Source organism: Aedes albopictus, chromosome 2 (genome assembly GCF_035046485.1).
Source record: "Aedes albopictus strain Foshan chromosome 2, AalbF5, whole genome shotgun sequence".
NCBI lineage: Eukaryota > Metazoa > Arthropoda > Insecta > Diptera > Culicidae > Aedes > Aedes albopictus.
Window position 1 is genome coordinate 514,908,345 of NC_085137.1, and position 15,757 is coordinate 514,924,101.

At 39.9% G+C, this 15,757-nt stretch overlaps 1 protein-coding gene across 3 annotated transcripts in view; it reads right to left on the bottom strand.

Moving 5' to 3' along the window:
• The window catches only part of LOC109411467 (death-associated inhibitor of apoptosis 1), a 78,211-nt gene that overhangs the window by 17,344 nt on the left and 45,110 nt on the right, over positions 1–15,757 (bottom strand). Inside the window, exon 1 of one of the 3 annotated variants that reach the window (XM_019684993.3) lies at positions 356–767. The exons of 1 other annotated variant lie outside the window; for it this stretch is intronic. The gene's annotated coding sequence lies outside the window, so the exon portion shown is untranslated. Of the gene's footprint in view, positions 1–348; positions 768–15,757 lie in introns of those variants that run through there. One more of the 3 variants, XM_062854559.1, reaches the window with a different exon arrangement.

Here is a 15,757-nt window from a genome sequence, read left to right on the forward strand (position 1 = left end):
CTAGTTGTTTATTTCATAGTAACTCGCGAACTCTTTACCTTTGATGCACGCCAAGTGAAAGTAGGAAGCTTTCGAAATCCCACAGCCAACTGTGTTGAGTGTAGTTTTTCGCTATCGACCCTATCAACTCAAACAGGAAGTTGTTCGATGATTTAGGGTGGTTGCTTATGTTCAGTTTCATATAGAAACCACAAAAGTAGCTTGTTTTCTTCTTGGTGTTAAGCACGATAACAAGTCTTAGAATCACCGTTTTCATTCTTCTACAAATTAAATTAGCATCTTTCCACCATACGTTTCCACACTGTTCGAATTTCCTTCGTATATTTTGATGTAAAACAACACTAGTACCTCTTACCTGGAGGCAGGCAACCAACATCGTAGATCGATTTCTTCCAATTAACTTCGTCAGCAAATAAACTCACTTGGTTTTGCAAATCCACAATACAATATTCCTTCAACTTAGATTGCAAAAACGTAGTTCTCGCACGTCGTGTGTTACTTCTATTGTGAAGCGAAGCGTAGCACAACACAGTCCAATGCCGTTCCCCTAATAGTAATTACTGTTATGACGTAATTAAACTAGTTTCTTCCCCCTTGCAAATGGCACTCTTGCCGAAAAAAAAACACTCATTCAAAGGGAAACTTTTCACACAGTAGAGGGTAGTTGGGTTCGCGCGCACTCAAGAGCTCCGAGGGTAAACCGAAACTGAATTGCCAAACCAGTTGTGTAGCGTACGGAGAATCCCCGGACGAGAAGAAATATGCGCCGAGCTCCGTTCACGAATACATACAGCCCACAATGGAATCCCCTCGTTTATACACGTATCATTTCAAGCGTAACTTTCCAAAAGGTCGTGTTCAATAACGACGAAACAATGTCCGTTATACAATGTACGGATACGTCGATAGGTCATTTTGAAATGTTATGCCCGACTGACGGCAACGAACCAAGTGAAAATCGTAAAAATGTTTTATGTGTATTTCACTCCGTACAGCGCACAGACAAACTCCGGTAGACGGGCGCAAAAGGAAATCATCAACATCAGCATAATAAACATTGCCAGCCATCACTCCGTGTGGAGTTGGATTGGAAGAGACGAGCATGTACAAATACAACCGAAGCGAGCGAATTGCTGCTACTTTTCCCAAGCTTGCCTTTAAAAGTCAGTTTGTCTGTGATCGTCGCTACCGCGTCGTAGTAGTCGTCGAACGGAGGGCCACACAAAACGAAAATATTTTGCTGATCACCAACAGCGCACAGGAAATACTAGCCTTGTTGGTCACAAATGACGTAACTCGAGAGGGGGAATCTTTAATGCGTCGGGTAAATTATCTAGAATAGAAAAAGCAGAAGAAGAATATGCGTACTAATCCATTCAAGGTTGCATTCTAGAACGGTGTGAATCATGGCATGCTAAGAATTGAAATAAGGCGTAATGTGCTGATTCACTCCCAGAACTTGGAAATGTTGATCGAAGATTGCCAAATTACCGTATGCTTTCAAGGTTGATTCAACATTTCATGGGAAAATTCAAATTTGATCGCATCACCAAATACCTATCAAAATTTGTTTGTTTCTCTTTCGGAGCCTACAAAATTGTACAAAATCTGTACAAAATTGGGCACGTAAGGTTCTGTTCACGGTTTTCGCATTGCGATTAAAATTTACACTTTTGTGGAATGCTCAATGTATGAATTGCTATGAAAACAGCAAACTTCAACATGGATTTTATCTGTGCATTAATTGTATTACATACAATGTTTGGTAAAGTAAGGCTTGAATTCGGAAATTGTTTAAAATGATTGAAACAACATGTTTTTGTAAAAAATAAAATAAACAAAAGAATGTATTATCACAGACAAACAGACGTAACACTCTTCAAAACGGATTGGCACATGCATTTAACGATCAATTCAAATTTCATTTGATTTGCGCGATCGTTCCACCAGATGCGCTAGTGTTCGATCGCTTTGACGTTTGCCAGTGTACACGTTGCTGAATGATGCAAACGAAATTACAGGCAATTTGTGTAGTAGTGTGCGTGTCAGCAGAATGTCAAATCGAGATCCATCATGGGCGACAGTGTCGCGCGCGGTTCTACCAACAGGTGGCAAACTGTGGCAGTGTGCTCATGAAACTGACACCGGGCACAAGTTTTTGATGAATTTCCTCTAAGAGTTACGTCTGTTTGTCTGTGGTATTATTATCCATTACCTGTGCTGTAAGTACTCCCAGTATCTTTTTACTGACGCTCAGTACACCAACTGTCAAAACCGGGTGCAAAAGGTAAACAATGCATTATAGCTGTATTCAGCTGTTCTATTTTCGTCGAAATTTTACCGGACACGGTATTCTGTGTGTAAGGGGTACCTTCTGACATTATTTCACGGAGTTCCTGGATTCCTCCAAAGTTCCTTCTGAAAATTCTCTAGGAATTAATTCCGAGATGCCTCCAATAGTTTTTTTTTTATGATACAAGCAATTTTTTCTAAGATTCTCCCAGAAATTCCTCCTATGGTTTTTCGGCATTCTAGGATTCCTTTAGGAATTCTATGTGATTCCTTAGGATGCTCTATGTGAGATTCTTTTTGGGGTTCTTTCAGAAGTTTTCTCAGGGATCCTTCCTGGAGTTTTTCCTGAAATTCTTTAAAGGTTTCATCTAAAAGTCAGCAACTCCTCCCAGGACTAAGGACTGGAGTTAAGGGAATCCTCCAGGAATTTCATCCGAGATTCCTACAATGTTTCTTAAGGAATGTCTCCAGAAGATTTTTTAACTTCCTTGGAAAAATGGAATTTCGGAAGGAACTGTTGGAGGAAAACCAGAGGATTTCATCAAGGAACTCCTGTAGGAACTTCATGAGGAATTCCATTAAGAAACTGCCTAATAAACTTCTGGAGTATTTCCATTAGCAACATATGAAAGAATTCCAGAGTGAAATCTTGAAAGAATCCAGAAAAGAGTTCAAATATAAATCTTCGAAAGAGTTCTTCGAGAAATGCTGGAAGCAGTTTCTGAAAGAATTCCAGAAAAGTTCCCTGAATAATCTCGGAGGAAGTTCCCGGAGGGATCCACGAGAAAGTTCCTGATGAAAAACTGGAAGCAGTTTCTGACAGAAAGCCAGAAGAAATTCTCGGAGGAGTTTCCAGAATAACCCCTGAAGTAGTTCCTAGAGGAATCGCAGACTAAATTCCCGGTGGAATTATCCTAGGAATCCCGAAAGTAATTTTCGAAGCAATCTCAGAAATTCGTCCGGTAGGAGTTCCTGGAGGAATCCCGGAGCAGTTTTTGGAGCAATACTGAAATAAGTTCGTGGAGGATTCCTGGATCTTAGAAAGAATTCCTATAGAAATCTAATAAAGATGGAGTTTCTGAAGGAAGCTCGGAAAGAATTACTTCGAAAAAAAAACTCCTGCAGGAATCCCTGAGGAAATCCCTGGTAAAATTGCTGAAAGGTTGCCAGAAGGAACTTCAGGTGTTATCTGGTTTTCCTCCAACAGCTCTTCCCGGGATTCATTTTTTCGAGAAAAACCTCCTTGAAGTAAAACAAAAACTTCTGAAGAAATTATAAAAGAAACTATTAGGAGATTCCCAGACGGTATTCCTGGACTATTTCTGGAACTCCTTGAGAAATTCCGCAAGAAATCCCTTGAAGTCATAGAAAGAATCTCAGAATAAATCCTTGAAGCAGTTCCTGAAGGAATCTCAGATGGAACCGTCCAAGAATCTCAGAGGAAACTCCTGGAAGGATCCCAGAGGGAACTTCTGGAGGAATCCAAAATGAACCCCCGAAAGAATCTCACTAAGAACTCCCAGGTAATCCCAGAAGAAACTCCTGGACAAGCACTGGAAGAAATTTATGGAGAAACAGCGAAGGATGTTCCGAATGGAACTCGAAAAGACTCAAAGTAGGAGGAGTGAGACAGATCACGAAGCTTCAGCATACGAATAAGAAACGGTATGACTCCCGATCACCAAGCCCATCTGCTCACTGAGCTTTTAGGATATTCAATCATAACAGAAGATTATGTTGCATAACTCTACATAGGGAGCACTCTTATTATGTCCTTGGTGCTCAAAAACTATCATTGAATACGAATTGTAACTCTATATAGAAATAACTGTAAGATGTTTCAAATAGTTTATTTTTTGGATCACCCCAGCAATTTTTCATAAGATTTTTCCAGGAATTCCTCCCGTAAGTAAAAAGAAAATCTTGTTAAGTACTGTTCCTTTGAATTCCACTAAGAATTTGCATCCTTTGACAGATACGTATTTCGACCTCAACTGTAAGGTCGTCTTCAGTGTCTTGACTTGACTCGAGGTATTCCACTAACAAGCCCAGGTTCATCATCAATCTTCCCGTGCTTTCTCCGCATTCTAGGATTCCTATAGGATTTCCTTATGTGTTTCCTCAGGATGCTCCATCTGAGATTGTTTTTGAGGATTATAAGTTTTTTTTTCCAGGAGTTGATGCTGAAATTCTTAAAAGGTTCCGTCTATGAGCCAGGAACTTTTTCAGAGGTTCCTTCTAGGACTTCAAGTGATTTCTTCCGGGTTTTCTCAAGAAGGAATATATACTGATATAAGTTGGTGGAAGATTCCTATATCTTAGAAAAAAAAATCCTAAAAAACCCAAGAAGAACTGCGGGAGGAATCTCGCATGGAATTCCTGGAAGGAACACCTCACGGATTTTTGGAAGGAGCTCCTGGAGGAATCCCGAAAGGAATTCCGGATGAAATTGCTGGAAGGATCCCAAAAGGAATTTCAGGTGGAATTTAAGAAGGTTCCTCTTTTCCACAAAAACCTTCTTGAAGTGAAAACAAAACTTCTGAATACGTTCCAAAAAAAACTATTTCTAGTTTCTCAAACGGAACTCCTGAACCATTTCCGGAACTCCTTGAGGAAATTTTCCAAAAAAAAATCCCTCGAAATCACAGAAGGAATCATGGAAGCAGTTCCTGAAGGTATCTCAGATGGAACCTTTTAAGAATCTTAGAATAAACTCCTGGATGGATCCCAGAGGGAACTTCTGAACGAATCCTAAATGAACCCTCGAAAGAATCTCATTGAGAACTCCCAGGTAATCCCAGAATAAACTTCTGGAAGAAATTTGTGAAACCACGAAGGATGCCTCGGAAGGTTTCCGGAGGGAATTCGGAAATACTCAAAGTAGGAGGGAGACGGACCAGGAATTGAACCCAGAACAGGAATCATTAGAGCACCGAGCTCATCTGCCCTGCTCACTGAGCTTCCTTACTTAATACTCAATCATAACAGATGATTATGTTGCGTAACTCTACACAAAGAAGTTTCTTATAACGTCCTTGGTGCTCAATAAATATCATGGATTACGTATTGTAACTAGAGCAAGATTGATTTCCGATGTAGAACCTGTGTTCTGAATTTCAGAATGTTCTGGAAGACTTAGAATATCTCTAATGATCTTAAAATGTTTTGTGACGAAAAAACATTATATTGCAACCACAGACAAACAGACGTCTCACTCTACTCACTTCTCATCGTTTCCCTTTTTAACGGATTATTTAAATATTCCGTAGTTCGCAAATCGCTCGCTCATGGCGCTCACATCGCTTTTGCTCCTGTTTGACGTTTGCTCACTACCGCCATCTACTCAGTGGGTTTGCGTACCACAGCATAATTAGCATTGGGCGATTGGGTTTGCGTGACGATGATTTTTATCGCATTTTGTTCCAAGTGATACGTCTGTTTGTCTGTGTTGCAACTGTACACCGTATGTTCTGAACTCAAAAACAATTTGGATGACCGAGCTCATCTAAATACCATTGCCATATTTTCGTATTTCAGTTTCCGAAAAAATTGCACAATGATGACGAAAAACCTTTGTAGAAAACACGATACCAATTATTCGACCGATCCCTTCCATTCCAGGCCTGGCATCCGGGGTCGATGGGTACACACACGCCATCAAAGCGGAAAAGGCAAAGAACGCGTGTGCCATCGTGGTTTTTACTCACGATGTTTGTAAACGATTACGATGAATGAAACCCACCACTACAGTGGCGACAGGACAGAAAGCATTTCTCCGTGGTACAACTACATTCAACGAAGGAGGCATTCTGGTTCACTTCAGCAGTTGAAGTGTGGGAAACAGCAGAGCAAAGTTTAGCTGCTGTGCTGAGCTGAGGGTCAAAAGAATGCGCTCGACGAAAGAACGAAAGGAGAAAAAAATATGCCATCTCGATCGATCGTTCCCACAAGTCCCGAGAGGTTTTCCGAGGAGAGTGCACCCTCTTTCACCGCACGATATCGCTTGGTATGTGGAGAGCCAGCAGTAAGCGGCGAGTATAACCAATATGAACAGGCGAACATCGCCGTCGCGCGCGCACGATTCTCCCCATTCCCTGTCCTTCGGAAGAATATGCACGACCCCTCGTTCTCGTGCGCCCTGTCCTCGATGCAGAAGCAGTTTATGTACCAAGGTGCATTTTTTTCGTGCATTTATGTGTGTACATAGCATTTATCGAACGACGCGACGGTCGTCGCCACCGTGAAGGGTATCTTAGCCATAGCAGTTATCCTTGCATGGGTTCGTTCCCAGTAGGCGCCTTCTGATAACACTCTCTGTTAGCCGAAGAAAGAAGCATATTCAAAGTAGGCATGGAAATTGCTTTCTTCGAAGCCTACTTCGAGCGTTCTGACTCAACGAACTCATGAATGAAATCTAATCTGGAAGGGAAACAATTTTCCCTTTTTAGTTATATGACTAAACATGGATCAAAGTAGAGAACGCCAAAACGAAGAAAACAAAATCCATATGGTTCTTGTGAATGTTCCAGGGCGTAGTCTTTTTGGGCGGATGTTCGACGAACCATGCATGAATGAATGTTGTGCTCCGTTTGTCTCACTGTTTGGTTTGGTAGCGGAATCGGTGCCGATCCAAGCCAGCGATCATCGTCTGTAACTAAGGAGGAGCATAGTCCAAAGACGATCCCACTATCTTGAAGAAAAGTACCTACTATAGAGAACGTCGGGGCGTTAGTAAACTAAAGTTTTCCAACCATAACTGACAATTCTCCACTCTGCCCTAGCTAGCCGTTGAGTGCTCGAATAAAGGCGACGATGATTCAATTGATAGCGCGGTGGCTACGGCAACAAAGGAGCGGCTTCCTCTCTTCCACACAATGAGTGAAGTTCTGGAACGAAATTCTAAATATTTAAATTAGAGCGATTCGGGTTTTGTTTGGTTATGTTAGGGAGATAGAAGATAGCTTCAGCCCATCAAAGGGTCTCGATTCAATTCATTCATAAATTGGGATTTTGTCTGATGGATGCAGACAGGAAGCTGGCGTCCACATAAGAAATGCATTCATAATCTTCGTTGGAACCAAAAGAATGGGCATTTTTCGTGAATGAACTTGTTTATCCATTCAAATTGAAAACTCCCGGGGGCTTCTGGCCTGAAAAAGATAAAATCCTTCCAAGAAGGTACCTATATCATCCGGCATGTTGGGCGATGAGCTCATACTTCTAAGTAAACAAATGATCTGTAAACCACATTGCATGCACTCTCGGAGTGCAAGGCGTAATTTGAACTTTGCATCAGCTACTCTCTTTGCATCAGCTATGGTCGTTGTTATTGTTGGTGTCAGAGCGAAGAAAGACATCTTGCGGCCTAATCTGAAAGCCGTGCGGTTTTTGTTTGTTTCCTTTGAACCCTCGTTCATGATTATTATTATTCATATGCGATTCCTCAGTTACTGAACTGCATGTACTGTACCAACTCTGCTACTAGTTAATCTTGCTAGTTATATTCCAACGGTCATCGGTCATCGTTTGATCACCACAACACCAACCGACTTTTTTGAATTATCAAGAAAAAGGCACATGTATTCAGTCCATGTTATCAGCTGAAACCTGAATGTGAATTGCAAGCGAAACGCAGTCTATTTCTTGAAATTTTGCTTAAGTGTTGTTTTGGATATTCATTCTGGAAGAGACTCCAAGACTTTAATTCACAATTTAAGGAAAAGTCTCTCCACAAAATTTACCTGATCTTTTGTCAGAGGAATCAAACGGAACACTTTAAGAGTTCCACTATGAATCATATCAGAATTCATTCAATAACTGCTAAAAAGTTGATAATAAACCACCGGAAATCTTGTATGGATATCGTCTATCAGATTCGTCAGAAATTCTTTTGGAATAATGAAATTCTAATTCCAGTTGGGACTTTAAAAAACACGGTTTCGATCTTGTACAGACTTTTCGAACCCTCTAAGCAAAATACCCCTTTCGAATGAGTGCAATCAATTTTGTACCTTTTAATTCCACCCTGCTATGCTTATCCTTTGACAGATACGCGTATTTCGACTACCACTTGTAATCTTTCTCAGTGAATAACTGACACTGAGGAAGATTACAAGTGGTAGTCGAAATACGCGTATCTGTCTCAAAGGATAAGCATTACAGAGCGGGATTCGAAGGACACGGACACATTTAGTGCTTCCAGTGAGCTAGGGTACCAATAGTAGACCCCTTAGAGCCGATTTCGGTAAGCCAGGCTTACTCATATACATAGTTAAACCTGGTTTAACGCTTATGCCAGGGTGAAGAAATCGCTCTTTTGTAACTGAAATTTGCACTAATGATCACAAAAGCATTATGATATTCTAATCAAATTGTCTGCACAACAAATCTCTATATCTGTCCGACATATTGCACACAAAAACCGAACAAAAACACCTCATATCTTCTAAATCTATATATACATACAAACATGAATTTCTGTCTGTCTGTCTGTCTGACCCTTATGGATTCGGAAACTGCTGAACCGATCGATGTGAAATTTTGTACACACTTATTGCAGAGTCACTTATTCGGCTGTTTGATTTTCAATAAAAGTTTGGATTACCGAAGTTCTGCACAGTTTTACCGAAGTTCAGTAATTTTTTTGTCGAACGTTCGGTAAACATGACCAATAATTCAATACAGTTTATCGAACGTTCGGTAATTTTTCGCCAAACTTCGGAAATGTTTTGCTAAACATTCGGTAATTTGAACTTTTACCGAGAATGGAACTGCTGTATACGGTACTTTATTTTAAGTGTGTATGTGGATGTTTTTGGGATCGGGGAAGGTTGTTCTTAGCTTGATATCGGAGGGGTCTTTGGAAAGGAGAGCTCCCATAGAAATTACTTTGCGAGGGACGTCCCTATGAAGCTGTATGACAAAAAAAAACACAGTAGGCAGGCTTAAGTGTAGAATTAGCGTTATGTTAAAATACACATAAACAAAAAAACAGTAGGCAGGCAGTAGGACGTTTGCCGAGACAGTTAGTTTCTCATAAAATAATTGTTTTAAGTCACGATCAAATTATCCACTAGTGGACTCCCTGGGGTTCACTATTGGGTTGTTGGAGTCCACTATTGGGTAGATCGTATTCTCTTACCATGTTGAATCGGTGCCATTATTTAACCAATAATGGACCCGCAGACTTGTTCACATCTACATCGTTGCCTAAATAATCAAATTATCGCTTTTCAGCCTAGTTCCGTCACATAGAACTGCACGCTATGTCTGAACTATCATCTTATAAAAATTGAATGCACATCGGGTTTCTTCCACAGAATTTTGAGTTGTTTGACATACAATTTTGCATGAAATTCTAATGTTTGACCAATTTCTCTCGCATTTAAAATGCATGGAAAAATGGTCGCCGATAGAATATTTTGAAACCTTCTGCAAATGAAAATATAGCTTAAATACTGATGTTTGGTGGAAAGAAACCCGATGTACATTCTGTCTAGGAACATGAGCTATGGTCTCCCAGTGGAAGTTTACCGATAGAAGCAGATTTGAGCAGAAAATTTGAGAATAATTGCTAGGGGTCCACTATAGGTTAAGTTTCCACTATTGAATAGAATACCCTATTTGCTCTTTGAATGAAACCCGACACTAGGCAACAGACCACTACTACCCATGATCGCATATCAGTCCCATCTTTGCTGGGTTTCCTATTCATATGGGACAATTATGCGATCATAGGCAGACTATGCAACGCCCAATCGCACAGCCGAAAACTTTTCCTGGCAGCTGCGCGGGAATCGAAGCCGTGCTCTTAGGAATCGTTTTCCTATTTGACTACACATTTACACAGCAATAATGATTGTGAATTGATCGGGCATTTCTGCAGCAATTCATGGAGGTCAGATGTACGCTCTAGAAATTCAGTCAGAAATTTCCTCACGGATTCTCAAGAATCGTGAAATCTTATACTAAAGGCCAATCAACAGATAAGATCTTAAAACCCAACGGAAACAGTCAGTCAGAAACTCATCCCGAAGATTTGGAAATATCCCTAAGAATTGCAAGAACTGTATCTATAAACTTTACCAATCCGGTTTTAAACGAAATCTAAATCGTTCTGTATTGTTACTAGTTTCACGGGGAACATGAGAAATCCTATGCTCCTAAGTTACGTGTTCAGTAATTTATGTAACTGAACTCGAATTGAAAATCTATCATGAAATGCCGAGAAATCAGTAGTAATTGTGGGAAACTACTGAAGTTCAACGTTATACTATTAACTTTTACAGTTTATGCTAACGTAAAAACTTTACTACACACACGAGATGCGACGCAAGACAAGGTAGCACTTATCGTTCAAACATTCGTCAAAAAAGATTAAAATTGCCTTTACGTTGATCGGCTTCGGGCGTGATCTAGCCCATCTACAAAACAATGTCCGACTGACTGCGTTGTTTTTCGTACATTGTTCGTACACGTCCAAAAACGTAGAAATTGTACTGTAGTGTCAGGTCTGCTAGACCGCAGAGACACGATATGATGGGAGGGACGAGGGGGGACATCCTCATTCATATATGGCTCTTGTGTGTTTGTAATGATCATAGAATCCCATGCATTCAAATGCAAAGTTCTTTAACTTAACGCATTTGATTAGTTTCGGTAATTGAAATTGGCTGTGTATTCGTAAACAAGCGATTAAAATATCGATTTACTACTTTTTTAACTGAAGTGTTCACTAACAAAATAATTAAGAAAAATAAGAGAACTCTGATGTACAGTAAGAACAGTGTTCATATTTCTGTTTCATTTATTTATGTTCCAGGTAAAACCACATAAAAATCCAGGTTTTAGTTTTTTATGTTGTAGACATCTAGACATCGTATTCAACATTGTAGGAAATATTGTGTACATAATAAACAAACATATTGATAAAAATACCTTTCATTGTATAGCCCTGCTATACGTCATAACAATTTCGTACGATGTTGTTACATACCTGAAAAAGACAGAAAAAAAAAACAAAAATTATAATCGGGATCTTTCCTCCCAGTAGAAAATCATTATTCTAGAATTAATTGCGGCCAACTTGTTGACAATCAACCCTATCTGATGTTGGTTTATCAAAACCGTGTCACGTTACCATCAGCTGAAAGTTCACACGACCCTTAAATACCCTTCCCGACGAAAACAAAAAAAAAAACACGAGAAACAGTTATGAGAAAATCATATTTTTGTCTACCTACCACTTGAGCCAAAAAAACACCGAAACCAATGCAAGCATACAAATTTCTAATAATCAATTTTCCCATCCCACGCATTGCAAGAGCAGTGCAGTGCAGACAGAGTACAAGGACCCTTCATCATCGGCGTGATTATCACCATCCGCTACGGGGTTAGATTTAGGACCCAGAACAGAGCAGAGACAAATCCTCCATCGAGCCTACGTGAGAGAGTGCAGCACAGCTAGGAGAAAAAAAAAACACCAAGAATCATATGAAAGGGCGGATGAAAGTGAGAAATACAAACGGGAGGGCAATGGAATGCAGCTGATATGCCACCAACAACGAGCTCGTCGTGTATTAGAAATGTAAACAAAAAAGCTATGAAAAAAAACTGAAAGAACTGGAAATCCCAGACAGAATTCCGGGAAGGATGGATTCGACCGGCTCCGACGGCCATCAGCGAAGAGGAGCTGAGCTGAGGCGCGAGATAGAGAGACACAAAGATGAGAAAGGGCCGCCGGCGCGCACCATTCTCCATGCGCGCAACGACGGGTTCGTGGAGAGGCGCTGGAGTGTTTAAATATTTCGTTTCCAGAACTCCGAAACGTGCTCGGAGGACCCGTTTCTCATCAGGTAGGTAAGCGCGCCGTGTGTGTTGTTTGCTGTGTGGTTGACGATCTGTTTGGGTTAGGCGGTGGAGTTGCCAAAATTGCGAAGAGATCTCGGAGGTGTATAAAATTCTGTACTTTGGTAAACTGGCCACACTGCCGGACAGGAATGCAGCTTTTTATGCTCATTTGCGTGGTGAAGCATAAGCGGCAACATGATTGAAAAGGCCATCAATGTCACACTTTTGACTGTTTACCTATTCCCAACTCGTTGACTTTTGGAAGCGAAGCGACTATTTCGAAGCGCGGTGATGTTGAACATTGTGGATTGAATAAGAAGCGGGTCAGCTGTTATGCTAAGATACTGAATTATGCTTGAGAAAAATCTAAAGTATGTAAATTCATTGAATTTAACATAAGTGTTCAATTTTAATGTTTGACATTAACAGTGCAAAAATAAAACAAAATCTTTAGAATCCGATAATAAACAGAGAGAATCCTCTTTAAAACCGTTTAGTTACCCGTAGTCCTAATATTCTAGCAAAAATATGGCATAATTATAAAAAGTCATGATATTTATTATTCATTAAGAATAACCAAATTTTACACCGCAGGTGTTTATGAAATAGTATAACTCAATCACAAACAAACAGACGTAACACTGGCGAAATTCCCATTGACCACGCTTTCAAAGATCATTTCAAATCAACATAGTTGTGGCTTTCACAACCAGAGGCGCGCATATCGGTTTTCTTTGCGTTTGACGTTTCAAACTAGCGTCTTCTGTTGACGATATTGGTGATTTGATGTTGCATGAAGAAGAAGAAGAAGAACGATGGTGTTTTGAAAAAATCCTATCCCTATAACACAGGGGAAGTTTTGAAAATGCCTCTATAAAATCTAAAACAAAATCTAATTAAAAACGGTTTGATGTATGGTGTTAGACTTTGAACGGACTACAAATTAAGTACCTTATCAAGAAAAAAATGTTAAATTTAGATTGTCTCGCCTGGAAATCAAAACAATAGATGCGCGGGTGTTTAGTGTGCAGTATTGTGTTGTTCTTTGCGAGTGTCGAAAAATAGTGTCGCACGATCGTATCGTTTTTAGCGATAGGTCAACGGGTGCTCAAGTGAATGATTAATGTCGGTGAGCTTGTTCCTTGTTTTTCTTTGAAAAAGCAGTAAATGTTTCTATTAGTTTGTAATCATCTTTCATATATTTACTCAACAAGATCTGCAAAGTTCGTCACTTCAGGTGTCGGCCAAATTTTTCATTTATTTTGTTTAATTTTATATACATTCTCCTGTATTTTTGTACAGTCCACCACCTTCCGGCGTTGGCCACACTGATTTGATCCGTTATTATGCGTTAGTATTTTGCCTTAGTTTGTGCAGTCCGTCACTGTTAGTGTCGGCACAAAGTTTTGATTCAATATATCGATTTCATGGCAAGTAGCATATTGGTTCACCTGTCCTCCCCATTGCGAGATGACGCAAAATCTTTTTCAATCCATAAACTTTCATTAAAAAATTTCATGGTCTCACCATTCTTCCTAATTTTGAGGTGACACAATTGTGTGTTGTACGGTTGCATGGATCGCATTGCTTACCAAAGTGTATCCCTGATTGCCTTGATGTAACTATCAATCTCTCCCTACTAACAATACTTCTTCCCGTGACAACTGTGGAGGGTCCAGTAGTACATACAACCTCTAGTAGCAACAGTTGTCGAACTAACATTCCTTCCCTTCCCTGGTAGACCGTAAGAACGTGGCCAGCGCCGTTATTGACCCAATAAATTTTGAGCTTTCGAAACGTGTACATTGAGGATGGTGGTAAATCCCAAGCCCCAAGCCAATTGGGTTTTTAAATTATGAAAAATCAAGTGATTTTTTGATTTCATATGAAAGAGCACCTTTTTATGAGCCACTATGATTTTTTTCAGATTTTTAGAACTTTATTTTGGTACCTAAAACGAATTTTAAAGAGATTTTTTGAAATCGCCTTTTGACAGCTGCGCAACTGTTTGACAGCTCCCTCCAGTACAAACTGCGACGAGGGGTGATTCGACAAATCGCTCCCATACAAACTTCAAATTGATTTTTAAAAAGGTTCCTGGGCACCAAAATTCATGAAAATTTGGATTTCGGCTCAATTTGACATGCAGATTCAGAATATCAAATTATCTCAACACCGTTAAAGAAGCCAATTGGTTCTCTGTGAAATTTCGCTAGCTCAGGTCAATCACGGAGTAGCAACTACGAAGTGTACGGTCACCAATGCTCATGCTCATGCTCAAGAAAAAATATTAAATATAAATTTATACGTTCAATATGTAGTCCGTCCAAACTCTAACACCATACATCAAACCGTTTTTAATTAGATTTTGTTTTAGGTTTTATAGAGGCATTTTAAAATCTTCCCCTGTGTTATAGGGATAGGATTTTTTCAAAACACCATCGTTCTTCTTCTTCTTCTTCATGCAACATCAAATCACCAATAGCACAATACAGTATTTCGTGAAACATTTCCACCAGCCACCAGGCGATGACAGTGTGAATTGGGCGATGGATTTTCACGAAAATTGTTCTAGGTAATACGTCTGTGACTCAATGTTGTTTAATAACTCATTAAAATATAATTGTTTTTTTTTCGATTTTTCGACGTTCAAACATATTGTTACAAAATTGTATCATACCTATTTTGATAGAAACTGATTACTCTAAAATTTAAATCGTATTTCAGGAACTCGTCCTACGATTTCTCTCGGAATTTCTTCTATGATTATTCCTGTAAATGCCTCCGTCGTTGCTCCAGAAGTTCGTCCGTGAATTCCTCAGGCGTTATTTCAGAATTCCTTCAGTGGCTTCCTCTGGGATTGTTTCAGTTCAGATGTTTGTTCTGAATTTTCTAAAGAGATTACATCTGGGACTATTCCAGGTACGCTTTGCAAGATTCCGCTAGGAATTCATTCAGGGATTCCTCCAAGAGTGCCTTCATAGTCTCCTCAGGTCTTCCAGAAATCAAAGAAAATGTTCCTTATAGGATACCTCCCAGAGTTTTTTCTTGCATTCTTCCAGGAACTCATTACAAGATTTCTTCAAAGAATCCTTCTACGATTTCTTTAGGAAAGTCTTTCGGGATTCCTCCAGGAATTGTTTCCGACGGCCAAGCAGGAATTTCTGCCTAGATTTCTCAAGCAGTTCCTTCTGAGATTTCTATAGAAATTTCTTCAGGCGTTTCCCAATTAGTGCCTTCCAGGACTTCTCCATATCAGGATTCCACGTTCTGAAATGCCTCCAGGAGCTCTTTCTGGAATTACTCCAGATGTTCCTTTCAGGTATTCCGGGGTTCTCTTCAGGACTCTCCAACATTATTTTCTGAGATTAACTGTTCCTTATGAAAAAGTTCCTTCTACCATTTATCTAGAAGTTCTCTCTGGGACTCAACAGGAAGTTAATTCAGGGAAGTCTCCTTTCCAGTATTATTGCTCTCTTCTTAAAAGGCCCTTTCTGGGATTCATCCAGAAGTTCCTTCTAAGACTCCTCCACGAATTCCTTCACGAAAAAGCGCTCCTAGAGGTGTCCCGGGACACTTGGAGGAGTAATCTCGGAACAAACTCGTAAAAGAATCT